General features: G+C 43.6%; 1 protein-coding gene across 1 annotated transcript in view; it reads right to left on the bottom strand.

Annotated features, from left to right (window-relative positions):
- Positions 1 to 14,305: 14,305 nt before the first annotated feature.
- Positions 14,306 to 20,493, bottom strand: part of LOC144381647 (uncharacterized) — a 74,056-nt gene continuing 67,868 nt past the window's right edge. The window contains exons 13-14 of the mRNA XM_078071169.1: positions 15,238 to 15,399; positions 14,306 to 15,148 (exon numbers count right to left, since the gene is read on the bottom strand). The gene's annotated coding sequence lies outside the window, so the exon portion shown is untranslated. The remainder of the gene's footprint in view (positions 15,149 to 15,237; positions 15,400 to 20,493) is intronic.

Below are 20,493 nucleotides of genomic sequence, written 5' to 3'. Positions count from 1 at the left end.
CAGTCACTCCTACTATGTCAAAATGGACAATTATACATGGGAGTGATAGCTCTTGAGTGCCTGCATTATCAGTAGGCTTGGATTTGTTTGCTCAGACATAAAACTATGGATGTCTCATTGTCTGGGTGGGAAGTCTCATTCTCCCCAGAAATGCAGGCCGTGTTCAGAGCTCAGTTACCTTGCAGGTCTGGAGACCTCATCCTGTATTCCCCCTCTCCAGTCAGAAAGTACCAGTAACGAATCAAACACCCAGACAGAAATAAGGCTCTTTGGGACAGAATAGTCTAAAAGGTACTGCTCTCCTCCAACATTTCTGTAGCTTTGGTCTATAATTTACAATCTGTACTTGATTTTGTTTTTGAATTCTGGTTAATCTATAAAACGGAGCCCTCAGTTCTGCCACCGAGTGGCTAGCCCAGAGCTCCACAGTATTCTTCGGCCATGCAGTTATCTACTCCAGGAACTAAAACTTTCCCATGAAGGGCTGGATAACATTTACTTCTTCCTGTAAAAAGTGGACTCCTGCAGCAATTCTCCGTGGATGTGTCAGAGCCGAGAGACAGAGCCGGCCTCTCCTGGCACTTCACCTACCCCTATGCTCCCGCTTCTCCCGCATCTCTGCAGACAGCTGCCTCCACAAAGGGCATTTCTGTTGATACATTCCATACTGATGTTGTAATAAAATGGGTCATTTTTAAGGCTTTTAGCTTTTGCAGTTGTGATAGGGCAAAGACTGATGAGGTAGGTGTATCCTCAGCACTCCTTCCTTCCTCCTATCTACCTCTCCTAGGGAGGAGCATTCTTCCTCCTCACTGGTCTCTGTGCTTTCCTTTGTAAGAACAAGCTGGGTGATGGTGGGGAGGAAACAAAACGAAGATGGAGTTGGGGAAGACAGACAAGTGCAACTAGGGAGAGAATTTGGTGGGTTTTGGAGAAAGACCAGTTGGGGGGCTTGAGAGAATTAGGAGGAAATAGGATTTTTAGAAGTGGTGTGATGAGTTACAGATTTCGATGAACATTCTTCAAGAGACACAAAGATTGGAAAACATATTAACATTATTTTTGGTTACCAGACTATATTTCTTAGTGCTGCTGGTACACAGATCCTTGGGAACATGAAATCTGTCAGTATGAAAATCTGGTCATCCAGAACCAGAACACATCTGGATCTTAGTGTACTTTGGTGGAGGGTGGACCCTATGAGAGCAACACTGTCTGTTATTGGCACTTTTCAGCTCAAGTCCCCCTCCTCTATCTCAGGACCCACCCACCCGAAATTCCTGGATTCTGACCTCTGGTGGGCTGATGTATCCCAGTTTAGGGGTCCACAAAAATGTTTTCCTTTCAAAATCAGAAGAAAAAAATGAATATAAATGAAACTGGATTGTGTTTTTGTACCAATGCAGTTGTAAAATACAATTTCACTATTTATGGAGGAAGGAGCCCAGAGAGGCAGAAGCCCCCAAAACAGGTTCTATCCTGCACCATCTCCCCCGATTGCAGGGCCTACTTTGGTCTATTGGGGCAGGTTGAATTCAGGGCTGAAATATTTGCAACACTCCTTGTCCACAGACCTAAACCAAATTCTCCAACTTTGCTTTTAAAAAAATCTGTACAGTAATTTGATTCTCCTGTAACTTCCCTATCTATTGCTCAATTGCCCTGCATCCAGGTGACCTCTTTAAACTCTGGCACATCAGCACAAACAATCATTTCTCTGCCCACATTCCCAGCTGCTTATTTCAGTGGGTCAAACCCATTCTTTTCACAAACTGCTATATGACTAAATGTTATTCCTGACACCTTTTCATTCAACTGAATTTAATCTAAATAAAAGTTTTACTACTTGAGGAACTCTACTTCATATGGACTCCTATGATTTGGGTGCCACTCTGTAGGATATAGAGCTAGAGAGATGTGAGCCTTTCAGGACTCCACACAGCAAAGGGCTCTTCGTATGTGGTTGTGCTCACCACAGCCTCGACTCTAATGGCCAGGCCCAAAGCCTCCCAAATGGACTCCCCTTTTCCATTCTAGTCCCTCAAACTTGTTTTCCACAATGCAGCTGGAATGATCCATTAAAAACACAAATCTGAATACATCAATGTCAATTGTGTGTGGCCTGAAGTCTTTCTGTGACTTGCCCTGTATTAAAAAAAAAAACAAAGATGCTAACATGGCCCACATGGTCTGAGGGTCTGGCCCTGCCCCATGCAGACTCTCCATCCCACTGACATGCTCCTAGCACAGGCGTCCCAGGTCTTGGACCACACCCCTCATTTTCCATCCCAGAGCCTTCAAGCATGCTATTCCCTCGGCACCATCGGCTGCAGTTTCTTCCCCGGTAAAACCTCATCCCTCAGGGCATGGCCTAACTGTTGTTCTCTCAGGAAGGTGTCTGACTCCCAAATCTAAAAGCCCCTGATACTATCTTCATTGACCACTTCGTATTTCTTTGGAGCACTTATCAAAGCTTGCAATGACATTTGTGTGATTACTTGGTTAATACCAGTCTCTCCTATTGGATCATAAAGTCCATGTGGGCAGGGTCTACGTTTGTCTTGTTAACCATTTGTCTCCAATGTCTGGCACTTATATTTTTTTTTAAAGAATGACTGAATCCATACTATAATGAGATCTTTACAGTAAAGATTTTAGAGTGGGTCTGCTATTGATTTCTTGTTCTTCCTCACTAAAGAACTGATGATAAACCTATGCAGTGTGGCTGAGAATAATCTGTATTCCTTCTGGACCCTCTTCTGGGTGATCTATGTTGTTCTTGTCCTTCTATGAGTCCCATTCTATTTCAGGACTCTTAGTGCTCATCACAGACAGTTCTTCAGCTTTTTGCTTTTGCACTTGCTCAAAAAAAAAGCCATGAAGTATGAAATCCCCATCAGTGACTTCTAGTGAAGTCTTGGCCTCCCTCCAGTTTGCTTTGTAGCTTTCCGGATGTCTGTTTAACTTTCTAATGGGAAGGACTTTGTGCTGCCGTGGTTTTGTTTAACTTGAGCATCCTGTATCTGTGTTCTCTTTGGTAGCTTCATTCTCTCCACAGGACCAGCACTGTCTCTATGACTGCACAGTGGTGAGGGCATCTGCATTCTGGAATAACAATAAGAGTTCATTTTTATTGAGTGATTAGTACGTGTTGGGCACTGTTCTAAGTGTTAGCCCATTTAATCTTCAAATCAAATTAATGAGGCAAGGACTATTATAATGCCCATTTATAGATCAGAAAAACCAAGGCATGAGAGTTTAACTAACTTGCCCAAGGTCAGACTCTAATAAATAGTACGGCCACGATTCAAACCTAGGCCGCCTGGCTCCAGAGTCCTGGCTGGTCTCTGCTAAGTACCAGGGCGTCTCTAGGGACTTGTGAAGGCTATGCTATTTTTGGGTAGCTTCATTAATCAAACCTGTCAACGAAAGAAGTCATTAGGGAGTGGCTCAGGGAACCCATCTCATCTCCTGCTCCCCTGGTGACTGCGGTACTGCAGGCAGACGGTGGGTATATGGAATTTTCTGCTGGCTGGGAAGTAACTGCTGCTTGGGCCAGTCACTCTTTCTCAAGTGGGAGAAGCTGCTTTCTGCTCAGCAAAAAGAACTGGCATACAGATATGGGCCGAAAATAAGTTAGATGTTTAGAAGCTGATGATGACCTTTTGTGTTTATCATATGGCACAGTATTGGCCATAATAGGAACTCAAAAAGACTGTTGAATGAAGAAAGTAACACAAATGGGATGGGTTCCTCAGTTTGGGTTCCTGGCTCATTTTCTGTGTTGAAGTCCATTCTGCTAATTTAATGGAAGATACAGAAATAATTAAATTTTCCCAAGAAGCTAAAAGATCAAGGAATGATGCCAGAAAAGGGTTAATGTCTTAAATCTTAACACTTAAACCATCAGAGCATAACAGGTGGTGCCCAGACATTCCTTGCTAGGCTTCCATGTCACAACCAAGGAGCAGCTGGATTTTCTCAGAGGACTGTCTTTCCTGTGCATTTCTTCCCATACACTTCCTCTCCTCTATCTTTCTGGTCTCCTGACACGATTGTGCATCATGTACCCTATACAACAATCCAAACCTACTGCCATGCCAGTAACTCTCAAAACTCAGTCCTCTGCTCTGCCTTGGGCCCTTTTACTTCCTTTTCTTATTTACGCTCATTTTATTTTTCTCTGCTCATTAATGCTATGTCTCATGCTTTTGTCCTCCCCCCTCCCAGTTTGTTCATTTCATTTTCTACTCATTTTCCCTTTAAACAATCATTTGTGATCACAATGTTACCAAATTCGAAATTAAAGATAAAAAAGACATCTAGCCACAGATAATATTTAAATTTTAAATATTTAGTTTCAAACAAGGAATAAAAACAGAAAATACAGACATAACAATAAACAGCAATGAAAAAGTTATATATCAATATCTATGGGATGCAACTAAGACTATATTCAGGGGGAAATTTCTTAACTTCAAATGTTTTTATTTTTAACCTGGAGTGATTAAAAGTAAAAGAACTAAATTTTCATCTCAAGAAAGTAGAAAAGAAAAATCAAAAGAAAGTAGATATAGGTATATAACAATGACAAAAGCAGAAAAAAATATTTAGAAAATGAAAAAAGGGTAGAATTGATAAATAAAACCAAAACTTTTTCTTGAAAATCTAGTAATTTAAATATCTAATAAGTATGCTTAAAATGAGAAAATTCAAATAAACAAAATTAGGAATAAGAACCAGGATATAACCATTACGTTCAACTTTATGCCAAAAGTTTGCATTGCTCATACTACCAAAAATTTAGGACAAATGCACTTCAATGGAAAAAATAGATGACTATGGTATGTAGGGTACTATGGAAAACAATTTAGCCATTAAAAATAATGAAGATTAATGCAATATATATTAAGGAAAAAAAAAAAGCAGATAGCAGGATGGGAAGAATGAAGGGGGGGAAATCAGAGGGGCAGATGAACCATGAGAGATGATGGACTCTGAAAAACAAACTGAGGGTTCTAGAGGGGAGGGGGAGTGGGAGGATGGGTTAGCCTGGTGATGGGTATTAAAGGGGGCACCTTCTGCATGGAGCACTGGGTGTTATGCAGAAACAATGAATCATGGAACACTACATCAAAAACTAATGATGTAATGTATGGTGATTAACATAACAATAAAAAATTAAAAAAAATAAAATAAAAATAAAAATAATGAAGATTTCTATATACAAGATGTGAAGGGCTCTGGCCCAGCATTAACCCTGACGAGGGGGATTCCTAGAGTCTTCTCTCCCTGTGTCCAGCCTGCTGACTTTGGCCCCTTCACCACAGATCTTCCTATGGTCCTCTCTGATGGTGTCCTTAGTCTCCTTATGGCCTTAATAGCTCCTTCATCACCAAATCCAGCAAATCTACTTTTAACAACCTGGCAGTCAGTTTAAGAATGTTTATTTCTGAGGGGTTTATATGTGTGTGTATGCTTATAACATACAAGACACAATCCATGCCCTCAAGAAACTGACAGTTGCATATAATGATTCAGTAAAAATGACAAAGCAAGATTTTATTAAGTACCCCAAAGCAAACTTGCTCTGAGGCTTCAGGTAGGAGGAGCATGTGAAAATGCTTTGTAAACTGGAAAGTGGCATGCAAATACTGGTAATTATTTTATTTGTTGTTGTTTTCCTTGTTATAGTTCCAACAAAAACTCCTGACAGCCTGCATAGTATGTAAACTGCCTCCCTAATTTCAAACTCCTGCTTAGCCTGCCATCCTTTTCACCCTTCATATAACCCACATTATGAGCTGCCCCCAGTGCTGAAAATGATGGGTGTAGAAGAAGCACCCCCAAAAGAAAAAGGTGAAAGGGAATGAGTGGGAATTCAAAAAGGACTTACTGAGTTGAGTGGGTGTATGGCAATGCCATTTGCAAAACCAGCTTGTTTGTATATATAAAAATTGGGACAAAAAGAAGTTTGATGTTTTGTACTGTTTGGTATTTGAAAATTATGTTAGAATACTCCAGTTGAACATTTTTTGAATATGCTTTGGATAAATTAAAAAATATTATGTTTTAATGCCTTTTGAACTTAACCTATAAGTATACTGGCTACAATTTTTTGGCCATTCTCACCTTAACATAGTACATTTATTTTAGTAGTAAATACAACCAATCTCCATTTTAAGCACACACGTAAGGGAAAAAAATTCAATGAGCAGAATTAGGCTAAACATTACTGTGTTGAAGTTAATGGTGGCAAATATTTCCATAGATTTTATTTAATTATTTCCATATTTCCTTCACATTCCTCTCCAAAAATCATCTTCAGAGGTGACGCTGCTTTAGCCAACATTTTACTGACTGAATTAATGATTCTTTAATAACTGAGAGCCTAGAAAGTCAAGTGAATTGTCAACTTGTGCACTAAAATAAACAAGAATTTGCTTTTTAATCACCATGGATTATCATTTATTATACTCCAGACTACAGACTAATGATGAAAGCTCAATAAAAATTATTTTTAGCCATAGCATCTTAAATAAGAAACTCTACAAATAGCAAGCAAACAACAAAACCCTTTCTGTTCTCCCATTTTTCCTAAGAATAGAAATGTTTTGGCTCTCATTTTCCTTATAAAATCAGCATGGAAATACCATCCACAATCAGAAAAAAATTGTATTAAACACCACGTTTTCACTGAAGCTCCAGGAACATAATTGCTAATACATAATAACTGAAGATTACATATTTTTAAAATATGTGAATGTGAAAAATTGTGTAAATATGAAAAACAAATATTTATGAGTTGCCCTAATTTTCTATATATTTGAGATAAAGATGTTTATACTAATGACCTGTCCAGTGTTTAAGTCATTCAGAAAATCAACTTTCGTTCTCGAGCCCCAAATATTAGGCAATAGCATTTAGAATCAAGTCATGGAATCTAAAAGAAAAATTCAGAAAACAAGGAATATGATTTAAAAGCAGTAAAAAGGGGTGCCTGGGTGGCTCAGTTGGTTGGGCGTCTGCCTTCGGCTCAGGTCATGATCCCGGGGTCCTGGGATCTAGTCCCACACTGGGCTCCCTGCTCGGCGGGAGGCCTGCTTCTCCCTCTCCCGCTCCCCCTGCTTGTGTTCCCTCTTTCGCTGTCTGTCAAATAAATAAATAAAATCTTTGAAAAAATAAATAAATAAAAAATAAAATAAAAGCAGTAAAAAAATTTAAAACAACCCACTATAATTAATTAGCAGCAAAATTTCTTTTTACTTATTTTAAAAGATTTTATTTATTTGAGAGAGATAGTGTGAGAGAGAGCAAGAGAGGGGGGAGGAGCAGAGGGAGAAGCAAGCTCCCCGCTCAGCAGGGAGCCTGACATGGGGCTCCATCCAGGGACTGGATCATGACCTGAGCCCAAGGCAGATGCTTAACTACCTGAGCCACCCACGTGCCCCCAAATTTCTCTCTGTAAATATTTAATCTATTTCTCAAAAATTATTTAACTTGTATAAGTTTATTTTCTCTTTCCAAACAGGTATTCATTATTTTTGTGGATAAATTAAAAGGATTCTTAATTCTTTGACATACTATACAGCAGAGATTAATACAATACTTACTCTAGCTAAGAAGAGATTGTTTTTCAATATAGCAGTAAAGATAGGGAATCAACATGCTCAAATCATGACAAATATATTTATTTAAAAATTCTCTTCTATGTTTGACCTTTTATTTTAGGCCTTTTGACATTAGTATCAATTTATATGAGGTTCTTATTAGCATGAGCAAACTGCAATCCCTTCAGAAGCAAAAATTCTTGAGTTTAAATTCTTAAATTCTTAAAATTTAAAAAAATCTTGACTTTCATCAAAATTGAAACAAAGAAAAAAATTATGAAGGGTAGAGAATACTCTTCAGTTGCATCATATTTACCCATATTGATTATTAAAAAATGTGTATAGCTTGTTTTATAAATAGTATATAAAACAAAGGAAAAGCCTCATAAAATCTTGTGATTTTTCTTTCTCATGTATGCTTGTTTGCAAGTTTAATATTCAGTTATTTTGGGGTGCTTGGGTGGCTCAGTTGGTTAAGTGTCTGACTCTTGGTTTTGGCTCAGGTCATGATCTCAGGGTCATGAGATTGGCCTCAAGTGGGCCTCCGTGCTCAGCAGGGAGTCTGCTTGTCTCCCTCTCCCTCTGCCCCCTCCCAGACACCCACTGCTCAAGTGTGTTCTCTGTCTCTGTCTCTCTCTCGCTCTCCCTCTCTAAAATAAATCTTGGGATGCCTGGATGGCTCAGTTGATTTAAGCATCTGCCTTCAGCTCAGGTCATGATCCCAGGGTCCCGGGACTGAGCCCCGCATAGGGCTCCTTGCTCAGTGGGGAGCCTGCTTCTCCCTCTGCCTGCACCTCCCCCTGCTTTATGCTCTGAGAAATAAATAAAATTTAAAAAATAAATAAAATAAATCTTTAAAAATCGGAGGGGGAGAAGAACCATGAGAGACGATGGACTCTGAAAAACAAACTGAGGGTTCTAGAGGGGAGGGGGGTGGGAGGATGGGTTAGCCTGGTGATGGGTATTGAGGAGGGCACGTTCTGCATGGAGCACTGGGTGTTATGCACAAACAATGAATCATGGAACACTATATCTAAAACTAATGATGTAATGTATGGGGATTAACATAACAATAAAAAAATTTAAAAAATAAAATAAAATAAAATAAATCTTTAAAAAAATAAAATTCTTGGGCGCCTGGGTGGCTCAGTTGGTTAAGCAACTGCCTTCGGCTCAGGTCATGATCCTGGAGTCCCAGGATCGAGTCCCGCATTGGGCTCCCCGCTCAGCGGGGAGTCTGCTTCTCCCTCTGACCCTCCTCCCTCTCATGCTCTCTGTCTCTCATTCTCTCTCTCTCAAATAAATAAATAAAATCTTTAATAAATAAATAAATAAATAAATAAATAAATAAAATTCTTTTTTTTTCTTATAAGGAGAGGGAAAATAAAGTAAAAGCAAAGTCAAATTAGCATAAAGTTGTCTTAAGTTAAAAAGAGCTCATCTTTTTTTGGTTTCCAAAAAACCAAAAAACTAATGTAGTCTTTAAAACCAAGTAGTCACTGGAGAGATATGGAAACTGAAGAAGGATTCGGTATAGAACAGGTGCAAAAAGCTGAACACACAAGTAAAACAATTTACATTTAGGCTATCAAATTCTTCCTTTACCAATCTTTTATCTAAATAAGGGAAGATTTGCAGATAACTAGAATTCACTAATATCTGGTAGGGTCAAAATTTATCTAAAAAGTAAATTTGTATTTATTGTACAGAACAGAATTTCCTGAATTCTTTCAGTACTTGTCTGTTCATTAGAAACCAAAAGCACAAGATGATGTCTTCGTAGCAGTTTTGTTTGTTTTTGTTTTTAAGATTTTATTTATTTGAGACAGAGCGAGAGTGAGAGAGCAAGCACAAGCAGGGGGAGCAGCAGGCAGAGGGAGAAGGAGAAGCAGGCTCCCCGATGAGCAGGGAGCCTGAGGCCAGGCTCGATCCCAGGACTCTGAGATCATGACCTGAGCCAAAGGCAGACGCTCAACCGACTGAGCCACCCCGGTGCCCCTTCATAGCATCGTTTTAAAAGACATTTTCTGGGCTTTAAAATCTTTCCTTTATATATCAAGCAAAGGAGCATGACAAAGGAAAGTCATTCAGAGAGGGCCTTTTTCACTGTTAGGCACCTTAACTTAGTTCGGTGGGATCATTAAATTTAAAACAGGCATAACAAGTTTGCAGAGTTCCAGCTGATGAGCCTCTCAGCTTTCCACATTTTGTCCATGACAATCACTTGCTGTTTCTTTTCTGGTGATCTACACAGAAAATTTTAAGGAGACACACAAAGATCAGCATTTTGCTGTCCAAGTTGAACACGTGCTGGTACGGAAAGAGGGTGAATGTAATGTGAATAGTGATGAGCAGACAGACCTGCCACGTGGTTCAGTGTCTTGAGCTACAAAAAAGAAAGCTCACAATTTAAGTGACTAATTAGCTCAAGCTGCGCACACCAACTGTACTCACCCTCCTGGGCAACTCCTCCGGCGCTTCGGGCCATTCCCTCCGGGGCCTTCTTTACCGATTTCCTCGGTCCCGCCCACCACCTCGTTCTGTCCAGGGCAGAGCCAACCAGTACACCGGACACGAGGACAGCCCTTCTGCAATAGTGAACTACTTTGTCCAATATTCTCGGGGAGGCCAGACCACTGGTAATAAAATCCTCAAATGAATGCCGGCACATTTCTGTCCTCGCTCAGTCTACAGGCAAGAGAATTCTCACACCTTTCCTTCACTTGGGGAACCAGGTATCCATTCCAATTAAATTCTTGGACCGGCATCGAGCAGGCACTAGACGAACAAGAAAAATCCATTTCTTGAAAGCAGGATATACATCCATTTGCACTTGCATTCCTAAAACACAAATAAATTTCTCTGAGTTTCTGAAAAGTTCGACAAATGGGTTCAAGAAACATCAAGGTGTCTGAAGCTGTTTCAGGACCTTTTTCTTCACAAAGTGGATTCCTTTGGCCCCTGCTGCGTATCATTTTCCGTTTCGGTTTCCTACCAAGACGCTTTCCAAGAGGAAACAGCCCGGAGGGCCTAAACATACTTAGCTTAAAGACTCCTTGCACAAGGATCAACGCCATCCTTGTCAGGGGTGCTCTCCACGAGGCGGTCCCGGAGCCGGCACTGAGGAGTGGCCGCGGCTGGGCCCCGTCGTGGTCACCTGGTCGTGGTCCCTGCGCGGGCAGGGCTGGCGGGGTACGGGTCCCGGACCAGCTCGGCGGGGAGGCGGCGCCGCGGGGTCAACGGTGCCCGCCGTGCGCACGCAACCGCCTCAGGTTCCGCACGTGCGCGGGGGCACGTGGGCGCGGCCGGGCCTCCACGTGCAGGGCGGTCGTCCTGGCCCGGAGGGTCCGCCTCCCGCGTGGGCGTGGTGGGCGGGGCTGGCCGCCGTTCCTCGCCTCTACCGGAAAGAGCAGAGCGTTGGCGGATCCGCGAGGCAGCTGCAAGTGTCAGTTGAGCAGAGCGGTAACGTTTCCAGGCGCGCGGGGATTCCGCCTGGTCACGAGGTGCACCGCCTTGGCGGGCTCCAACTGAAGGGCAGGATAGGGGGGTTTGGGCACCGGGAGGATCTGGGTCAGAATGGCCAGTGGTCATTGTGGTAGCCTTGTGGGTGTGGTAAGACCAGGGGACAGTGAGAGCCAGGAGAGAGGGCTTCCAGGCTCCATCCAGCCCCTGAGCACCCCTGGATTTGGGGGCACATTAACAGAGGTTTCCCGCACTTTGGAGTGCCTTCCTCCACTCTAGGGTTATTATGATCGAGTGGTTTGAGGCCAAAAGAGGAGAGGTTTTTTAAGTAGGTGTGTGTGAGGGTGGGGTGGGGGCATTAAGTAAGGGACTTTTCAGGGCCTTTAAAATCTTGCTAATGGTGGGGCGCCTGGGTGGCTCAGTCGGTTAAGCGGCTGCCTTCGGTTCAGGTCATGATCCTGGGGTCCTGGGATCGAGCCCCACGTCCAGCTCCCTGCTCAGCAGAGAGCCTGCTTCTCCCTCTCCCTCTGCCTGCCACTCTGCCTACTTGTGCTCTCTATCTCTCTGTCAAAAAAAAAAAAAAAAATCTTGCTAATGTTAACCGCCCCCCCGCCCTCCGTGGAGGTGGGCTGTGTCTGAGGGTGTGTTACTGCTGTGAGTGTGGGCACAGAGCCTCAAGCACCCCATCCTTAGTTTTGAGGCGTTTAGTGCTTCTGCCCCTACTCCTACCCTCAGGTACTCCTTCCCTGAGCCGTCCTTGACTCACTCCTTCCTCTCTTTCTCCTTCCTTTTTTTTCTTCTTCTATTTCCCTCTCTCTCCTTCCCTTCCACATTTTCCTTTTTTCTTCCCTCTCTGCAGTGTCACACTTTGGTGAGTTTTATCCAGTCTTCTGGCTCTGATTACTAATTACATGCGTTAGTCATAAATCTTTCAGTAGCCCAGACCTCTTGCCAATCCCAAATTAACTGTCTATTGGGTAAATCCCTTGGCTGACAACCAGGCTATAAATCTAAAATCAAATTCACGTTTCCTTGGAGAAAGGGGAACCCTCCTACCACTGTTGGTGGGAATGCAAGCTGGTGCAACCACTCTGGAAAACAATATGGAGGTTCCTCAAAAAGTTGAAAATAGAGCTACCATACGATCCAGCAATTGCACTACTGGGTATTTACCCCAAAGATACAAATGTAGTGATCCTAAGGGGCATGTGCACCCCAATGTTTATAGCATTCTGCCAAACCTCAGATAGCTATCTTCTTATGCCACTGTGACTCAGTCAAATGTCCCTTGCTCACTTCTGCATTATGGGGTTGTGGGCTAGAAAAAGCAGAAGACATGAGGAAGCATAATGGACTAGCTGAGGAGTAATACTCGTCATCATGAAGATCATGATAATAATCATCACTAACATTTATTGAGTTGTTAACATGTGCCCCCATCCTGGGTTAAACACTTGTACAGTTAAACTCATTTAATACAGGGACTCTAATAGGTAGGTCCCCTATTTTCTCTGTTTGACAAATGTGGAAGCTGACGCACAGATAGGTCAAAAACTTGCCCAAGGTCCCACTTATGACTGGTTTGAGTGGCAGAGCTGGGATTTGAAAACCCTATCATCTGGTTTTAAAGCCACCATGTCACTCAAAACTTTTCCAGTCAGTTAGCATTTTGTGAGTATCGAAGCTCAGTGATGGAGGGAAGAAATAAGACCTGCTGCCTGTTCTAAAGCTTGCAGTCTGTCTAGCTGGGGACAAAGAATTAGAAGCACTCTGAGTGAGAAAACATCTCTCAGTCCTTGGCGCTCCCTTGGTGTGCAGTCCCTGGCACTGGAAAGCTTGTATGGCGATCACTTGTTTCCCTGTCTGTTTCTCCACCAGACTGTGGCCTCCCTTGGGCGGGGACTTATGTCCTCTGAATGGTTCTCTCTTGGCCCAACACAGCACCTCACACAGAGCAGGCACACAGACTGTGTTTGTGGAACTGAACCAAACTGAAATGGTGTTGTTCAGAACACAAATGTAATGGGGGGCAGATGTGGGCTGCTTGGTTTGGCTGGGTCATTGTAATGAAGGATAGTTGGAAGAAAGACAGGCAGGGACAAGGGGCCTCCAGCCCTACAGGGAAACCACCCTCACACTGCCCTGGAAGGAGCCCTCCCCCCTTTCCCACGTGATAGGTAGATGACAAAAACCTGATTGGGTGACAGGCACAGGGAGGGTTTATCAGATTAAAACAGCCTGCCAACAAGCCCATAAAGACCCCCTAGACTTGGAAACTCTGGTGGCAACCCTCTCGGGTCCCCTCCCTCTTCGGGAGCTTTGTACCATCACTCAATAAACTTTGCTTTACTATCACTCAATAAACCTTGCTTTGCTGCCCACCACTCTTTGATCGACCTCTTCATTTTTCAAAGCGGTGTGATCAAGAACCTCGGGCACCGAAGGAAAAGAAATCCTGCTACAACTGGAAAGGTTCAGGGAGGAAGAGCAACTTGAGGGATGAAGGAGGTTTAGAGGTTGTTCTAGACTGAATGTTTGTGTCTTCCCCAAATTTGTGTTGAGATCCTAACTCTCAAGATAACAGTAGTTTCAGAGGTAGTGTTCAGTGATTCATCAATTATATATAACACCCAGTGCTCATTATATCACATGCCCTCCTTAATGCCCATCATTCAATTACCCCATCCCCCCACCCACCTCTCCTCCAGCAATCTTCAGTTTGTTTCCTATAGTTAAGAGTCTCTTATGGTTTGTCTCCCTCTCTGATTTCATCTTATTTTATTTTTCCCTTCCTTCCCCTATGATCCTCTGTTTTGTTTCTTAAATTCCACATATGAGTGAGATCATATGATAATTGTCTTTCTCTGATTGACTTATTTTGCTTAGCATAATACCCTCTAGTTCTTTCTACATCTTTGCAAATGGTAAGATTTCATTTTTTTTGATGGCTCAGTAGTATTCCATTATATATATATATACCACATCTTCTTTGTCCATTCATCTGCCAATGGACATCTGGGCTCTTTCCATAGTTTGGCTATTGTGGACATTGCTGCTATAAACATTGGGGCGCATGTGCCCCTTTGGATCACTACATTTGTATCTTTTGGGTAAATACCCAATAGTGCAATTGCTGGGTTGTAGGGTAGCTCTACTTTCAGCTTTTTGAGGAACTTCCATACTGTGTTCCAGAGTGGTTGTACCAGCTTGCATTCCCACCAGCAGTGTAAGAGGGTTCCCCTTTCTCCACATCCTCACCAACAACTGTTGTTTCCTGAGTGATTAATTTTAGCCATTCTGACTGGTATGAGGTGGTATCTCACTGTGGTTTTGATTTATATTTCGCTTATGTCGAGTGATGTTGAGCATTTTTTTCATGTGTCTGTTGGCCATTTGTATGTCTTCTTTGGAGAAATGTCTTCTCATACCTTCTGCCCATTTCTTGACTGGATTATTTGTTTTTCGGGTGTTGAGTTTGATAAGTTCTTTAAATCTTTTTTTTTTTTTTTTTAAGATTTTATTTATTTATTTGACAGAGAGAGACACAGCGAGAGAGGGAACACAAGCAGGGGGAGTGGGAGAGGGAGAAGCAGGCTTCCCGCTGAGCAGGGAGCCCAATGCGGGGCTCGATCCCAGGACCCTGGGATCATGACCTTAGCCAAAGGCAGACACTTAACAACTGAGCCACCCAGGCGCCCCTTGGTAAGTTCTTTAAAGAAAAGCGACCACTTTTCGCAAGGCAGGAGGTGTGGAGAAGTGAATCTGAGTTGATATATCGGAAGATAAACTGCCAGGAGGCTGGGGGGGTGGTGTTGAAGCCTCTGTGAATTTACTTTTAAACTAATATATGTTCTCTGCCCTCATGTACGTTAAGGCATGTCTGAAGGAGTTGCAGAGAATTAACAAGACAAGGAGGAACCCCATGCCACCTCTGCAGACCATCCACACAGGCCATTTGAATTGGTTATTCGTTGTCAAAGTCGGGGCCAGGCCCCTCTCCGTGCCAGGTGCAGTCCTAGTGTCTGTTAGGTGAGGACCACAGACAACCCCAGATACATTCCTGACTCTCCCCGGTCCTGGGGGCAGAGAAGACAAAATTAAAAGGGAGGAGTTTTAATAAACATACTCTGAGACACTGAACCCGTGGGGGGGTGGGCACACTGACCTGGCTTAGAAAAGCATCTGAAGGGACCCCCCTCCCTTCCATCCCTGGAGCAGCCAGCCGGCAGACCACTGGGAAGGCACTGAGTGGATCTCTCTGTCTTGCTCACTACTGTATCCTCTGGCCTGGCTCAGCCACTGATCCACGCGGGGGCTCCGAGAAAGTCTGTCGAATAAATAACACCATTGATTAACCATGTGTCAGTCCTGGCTGACAGTCTCTGGCCTCTTCTAAATCACTGCCTGCCTGGGCTCATTCTTTTTAAGAGGGTGACGTTTTCAACTGTCCCCTGTGACCAATTCACGGGCAGCTTTGAACTCTGCAGCAGAGCTTGGTTTCTCTTGTGGGAACCACCTGGGCCCTGAAGGAGCCCTATTCTGGAGGAGGGTAGGCCCAGGTAGCAATTCAGAAGCTGGCCCCACTTGCCAAATGTCAGGAGACAATCAGGCCCAGCATGCAGATGCCCCGGGGATAGTGTGGGTGGGGCTGGCAAAGCTGGCCAAAGTTTCAGGGATTATCCAGAGCAGGAACTGAGCTTTTAAAAGATATGGAAGGTTTGGAAACTTCTTGCTTTTTGATTACACTTCTAGTCAGGCCAGTGCCAGAGGTCTATCTTCTGTACTTCAAATTCAGAAGGTAATAGGCTTTAAAAAGCTTTTCCCAAAATATAAACTTAGAGTACTCTAATAATGAGTCAATGCTTTTTCAGGTACACATGCCCCTCCCTGGAGATTTAATGTGTCCCCTTGGTGGGTGGGGCTTGCCATTGAGAGTCTCTGGGTTAGAGCTTCCCTGGGGCCTATTCTAATTCTGATGGTATATGTTTCTATGTCCTTGCCAACTGCCACTGATGTCCCCACCCTGTCCTCCTTTTCCTGTGAACGGGTGTTCCTCACTGACCTCTTCCTCTCACGCTGGAGGCTTCTCCTCTGTGCCTACCCCCTACTATGGTGAAGGCATTCCCACTGCCTGAGTCCCCCCCCCCCCAATCCTGAGTCTGGCTTCCTTATTCCCAACCTCCCCCCTTTGCCTATGGTCCTCTCCGGGATGAAATCTAAGCATCCCAGCACCTGGTCTCTGCTCAGCTGAGTCAGGGACACTCATTGGCCCTGTCCCCTGTTGACAGCACTCACTGTCTCCCATCCTGCGTGGCTGTACAGATTGACTCCTGAACAAGGGCTTCCAGGCAGTGGGGTGAAGTCCAGGCCCCACTTCACTCCCCAGGCACAGCCACCTGGAGGAAGGGAGCCTTTTCCTCCTGTACCCAAAGATGGTCTCTGGGCTCTGCAGGGGCCGCCGGAACCTCCACGGCCCTGCCCGGACAGAGCGTAGATCCAGGAGGGAGAGACAGTGAGGACATAAGCAGACACAAAGGTGGGCTTAGAATCGGGGCAGGGCAACAGAGGAAAAAAGAAGAACAACTGTGGTACCTACATAAGGTGAGGGGACAGGGCTGGCTTCCTGCAGAAGTGATATTTACGCTGACATCTAAGAGGCGAGAAGGCTGTAGTCAGGGGAGGGACCGTGGGAGGGGAAATCCCAGCAGGGAGTCGGTATGACGTTACATTTGTGCATCAGCTGGACTAGGCTATGGTACCCAGTAGCTTGGTCAAACACTAGTCTAATGCTGTTGTGAAGGTATTTTGTAGATGTGATTAACAGATGCAATCAGTTGGCTTTAAGGAACGGAGATCACCTTTGACAATGTGGGCAAGCCTCCAAATCACCTGAAGGCCTTAAGAGCAAAAACTGAGCTTATTCAGAGAAGAAGGAACTATTCTGTCTCAAAACTGTACCATAGAAATCCTACCTGACTTTCTAGCCTGCTGGCCTGCCCTAGATTTTGGACTTGTCAGTGCCCACAATTATGTGAGCCAATTCTTTAAAATAAATACCTTTCTGTGTGTGTATATATGTGTGTGTGTGTATGTATATGTGCATATATGTATATATGCACATGTATGTGTATATGTATGTGTATATATGGATATATGTGTGAATATATATATTATTCACATACATATATACATACACATACATCCATGTACTCATCCTGGTTCTGGTTTTCTAGAGAATCCTGATTTATGCAGGTGATGTGTGCAAAGGCCTTGAGGGAGAGAGAAGACGCATCCTTTCAAGGAAGTGAAGAAGGCTGTGTTGGCCTAAGTGTGGTAATCCTGGCTCAAGGAGCTTTGGGAAAGCCTGGCAGGGCGGATCATGGAAACCACATTAAGAATGATGTGTTTTATTATCAGTGCAAGGGAAGCCATCAAAGCGTTTTGACTGTGAATTACATAACCTTCTCCTTACTCACCTACCCTGTGGCTAATCCGTTACTAACAGGTCCATCATGCCGTACCTCCCATAATGCACCTCAGACATCCCTCGAACAGTGAGTGTGACTAACGCTGGGAATCAGCAGGCGGGTAGGGGAGTTATTTTGGCTCAGGAAGGCCTTCAAGGGCTTTCAAGTGACATTAACAGGTGGCTCATGAACCCAGCCACACTGGTTCAGTCGGTCCTACAGCAGTGACCATGGGGGCAGGCCTGTTCTCAGCAGTGGTCAAACCTTCTCGGCAGCTGGAGGCACACAGGCTCACTGCCACCTCCCCCCCCCCCCCCCCCCACACACAGGGCAGGCCAGAGTGCTGCTGGCAGGCAGGAGGGAGCCTGTGGTTGTCGTTCTTCACACCTGCCTTCTGCATGATGCCACTGGTGCCCTTCTGTTGAATCCTGTCAACCACCCTGGGAAATGAGGTCCCTGTGCTCCAAGTGTCCTGCCGAGGGTCAGGTGGCTACAGGTGGTGGAGGTCCTCAGGGTCTAGGCTCAGGCCTAGCGGCCCCAACTATCTACATAGGAGAGCAAGCAGATGGAAGCCCACTGGGCAGAGTTTCCAGGGCTGGGAGGCTTCACAAGGTGAAGAGACATGGAGTGGAACAGGGCCCTGGATACAAATGCCTCCCAGGGCAAAAGGGAAGGAAAGGATATATGACAGGTTGATAATCCCAGCTCTCCACTGAGGTTCCCACCACTCTCGTCTGTCATATGGCCTAGACGAGTATGGGATTGGGTGAGTAGGTGGAGGAGGAAATGAGGAGACAATGTATGCTGTGCTGGATCGAGAGGTCTCTTGTAATCTAAACATGTCTTGGTTGAAAAATGCACACCTCAGAAAAGTAAACAAGTGAAAGATTTATGATGCATCATTATGGCCTTTTCCCTGTGTGGATTTCAAAAGGCCATAATCATTGGAAAGGAGGTTCTTCTACCACTAATACCCTTGTTTCTAGGATCTGGAATAGGTACCTCGCTGTCCCTCTTGTAAGCTCTCTGGAAAAAGGAGCATGCAGGAATCATGGGTCACCGTCACAGGCCTGCATAGTTCCAGCGGCATCCAGCCTTGTTTATGGAATTTCATAGGATTTTATCTAGTCTAGAACTCCTGTGATCCATTCCACATAGGCTATGCCTTTTCTGAAACAGATGATTTTGATGATATGAAAATATATTCTGGCAAAATGTATCATGACATTTAAATTTTTATTTTGATGAAGTCTGTTTAAAAGAAGAAAAAATTTAAGTGACAACACAAGAACCAAATTTCTAAGTAGCCTGTCCTTTTATGAAATTATTCACATGAAAAAGTTACTTCTTCTGAAACTTGTTCCAGAATGGATTTAAGTTCATGATGCTTGGGGCACCTGGGTGGCTCAGTCAGTTAAGTGTCTGCCTTCGTTCGGCTCAGGTCATGATCCCAGCATCCTGGGATTGAGCCCCGTGTCGGGCTCCCTGCTCAACAGGGAGTCTTCTTCTCCCTCTGCCTGCTCTCCCTCTCTCTCTCTCCCTCTCTCTCAAATAAATAAATAAAAATCTTTAAAAAAAAAGTTGATGATGCTTGTTAGGGCTGAAGAAGAAGGATATGTATCACGCTATGTTGTGTATGAGATAAATTTACTGGGATTGCACTTGACCTGGATATAGGATGTAGACACTTCAGGGCAGTGTTTCCTCAAATGTTTTTGGCCGTAATTCAATGTCAGATGCACATTTTACATTTTATCAGTACACTCACTTATGCAACATGTGCACATGTACACACATACACACACAGATATTTAAGAAACAAATCGTTTCCCTTATGTGTATAACATTTTCATATTTTTTACACTAATGTATTCTACTCAATTAAAAAATGGTGGTTGTAACTAGTCTATTAACTCTATGATCCTCTAATAGGCAGTGAAAAACTCTATTCAGGTGCTCACCTGAGAAATTTTAAAGTCAATTGATTTTTTATTTGTTTTTTAATAGATCTAGGCAAGTTGAATATATTTGTAAGAGGAGGTTGATGAGCCAGAAGAAAGATCTGAAGATAGGGATAATTGATGGAATGGACTCTCAGAGGAGAAAGGAGAGTATAGGATGGTAAGCCTGTGCTTACCTTTGCCTTTGTGCAAAGGAAAGGGCAAAGGAAAGAAACAATTTCTATCTTTGTCTAGGAAGTACAGTATAGTGAATTCTACACTTTTTGTGGGTAAAAATGGGCTGATGAAGTGGATCTGGGAGTCAGCCATAGATCTGATTTGATTAGAGACAGACAAAAAATCAACCTATCAAACACACTGTCAGTCTTTAAAACTTAAAAAACAGAAAAATCAAATGGAAGTTTAGATTCTCCAGGGAATGGAAGCCCTTAAACTCCACCCATATTAAAATGGGACCCCAGGGCTCAATCCCCTTATGTGACATTGCATAAAATTTTCAGCTACCTTTAATAGGAAAAATGAACAGGAAGGTTAGGGTTACCCTCTCACTGGTGAGGGTGGCTTCAGGAAGGAAGGCCCTCAGTAAAAGGTACAGTGCTGTGAACTTGGCCTGCTTCTTGGTTGAGGGATGGTAGTGATGGTGGTATAGAAAGATCCCCCCTGTCTAACTGTGTGAGTAGGTATTATCGGCTACAGTCTCTCTCTTGTTTGAAGGGGTGGAAGACATTCCTTTTATACTTGCTTCTGGTCTTGAGGCTTAACAAGGTTAAGGGAACCCACTGACCATCATCTGCTAGTTCACCTGTTTTTTCAGAGAAGGTGAGCAGCCTCCACTGCTGGTATGCTATGTAGACATTCCCAAATCCTGAGAATAGCTCAGGATATAATGCAGACAAGCTGATTATGAAACAAGTTCTTGGAGTCTTGTTTTCAGATTTTTAGCAGTGCAGTTTAGCTACTCCATCGTGTGGTCTAAGAGTGGGGTGGGATCTT

This window comes from Halichoerus grypus, chromosome 4 (genome assembly GCF_964656455.1).
Source record: "Halichoerus grypus chromosome 4, mHalGry1.hap1.1, whole genome shotgun sequence".
NCBI lineage: Eukaryota > Metazoa > Chordata > Mammalia > Carnivora > Phocidae > Halichoerus > Halichoerus grypus.
The sequence above is the reverse complement of the archived record's forward strand: the minus strand, read 5'-3'. Positions and strand labels throughout refer to the sequence as shown.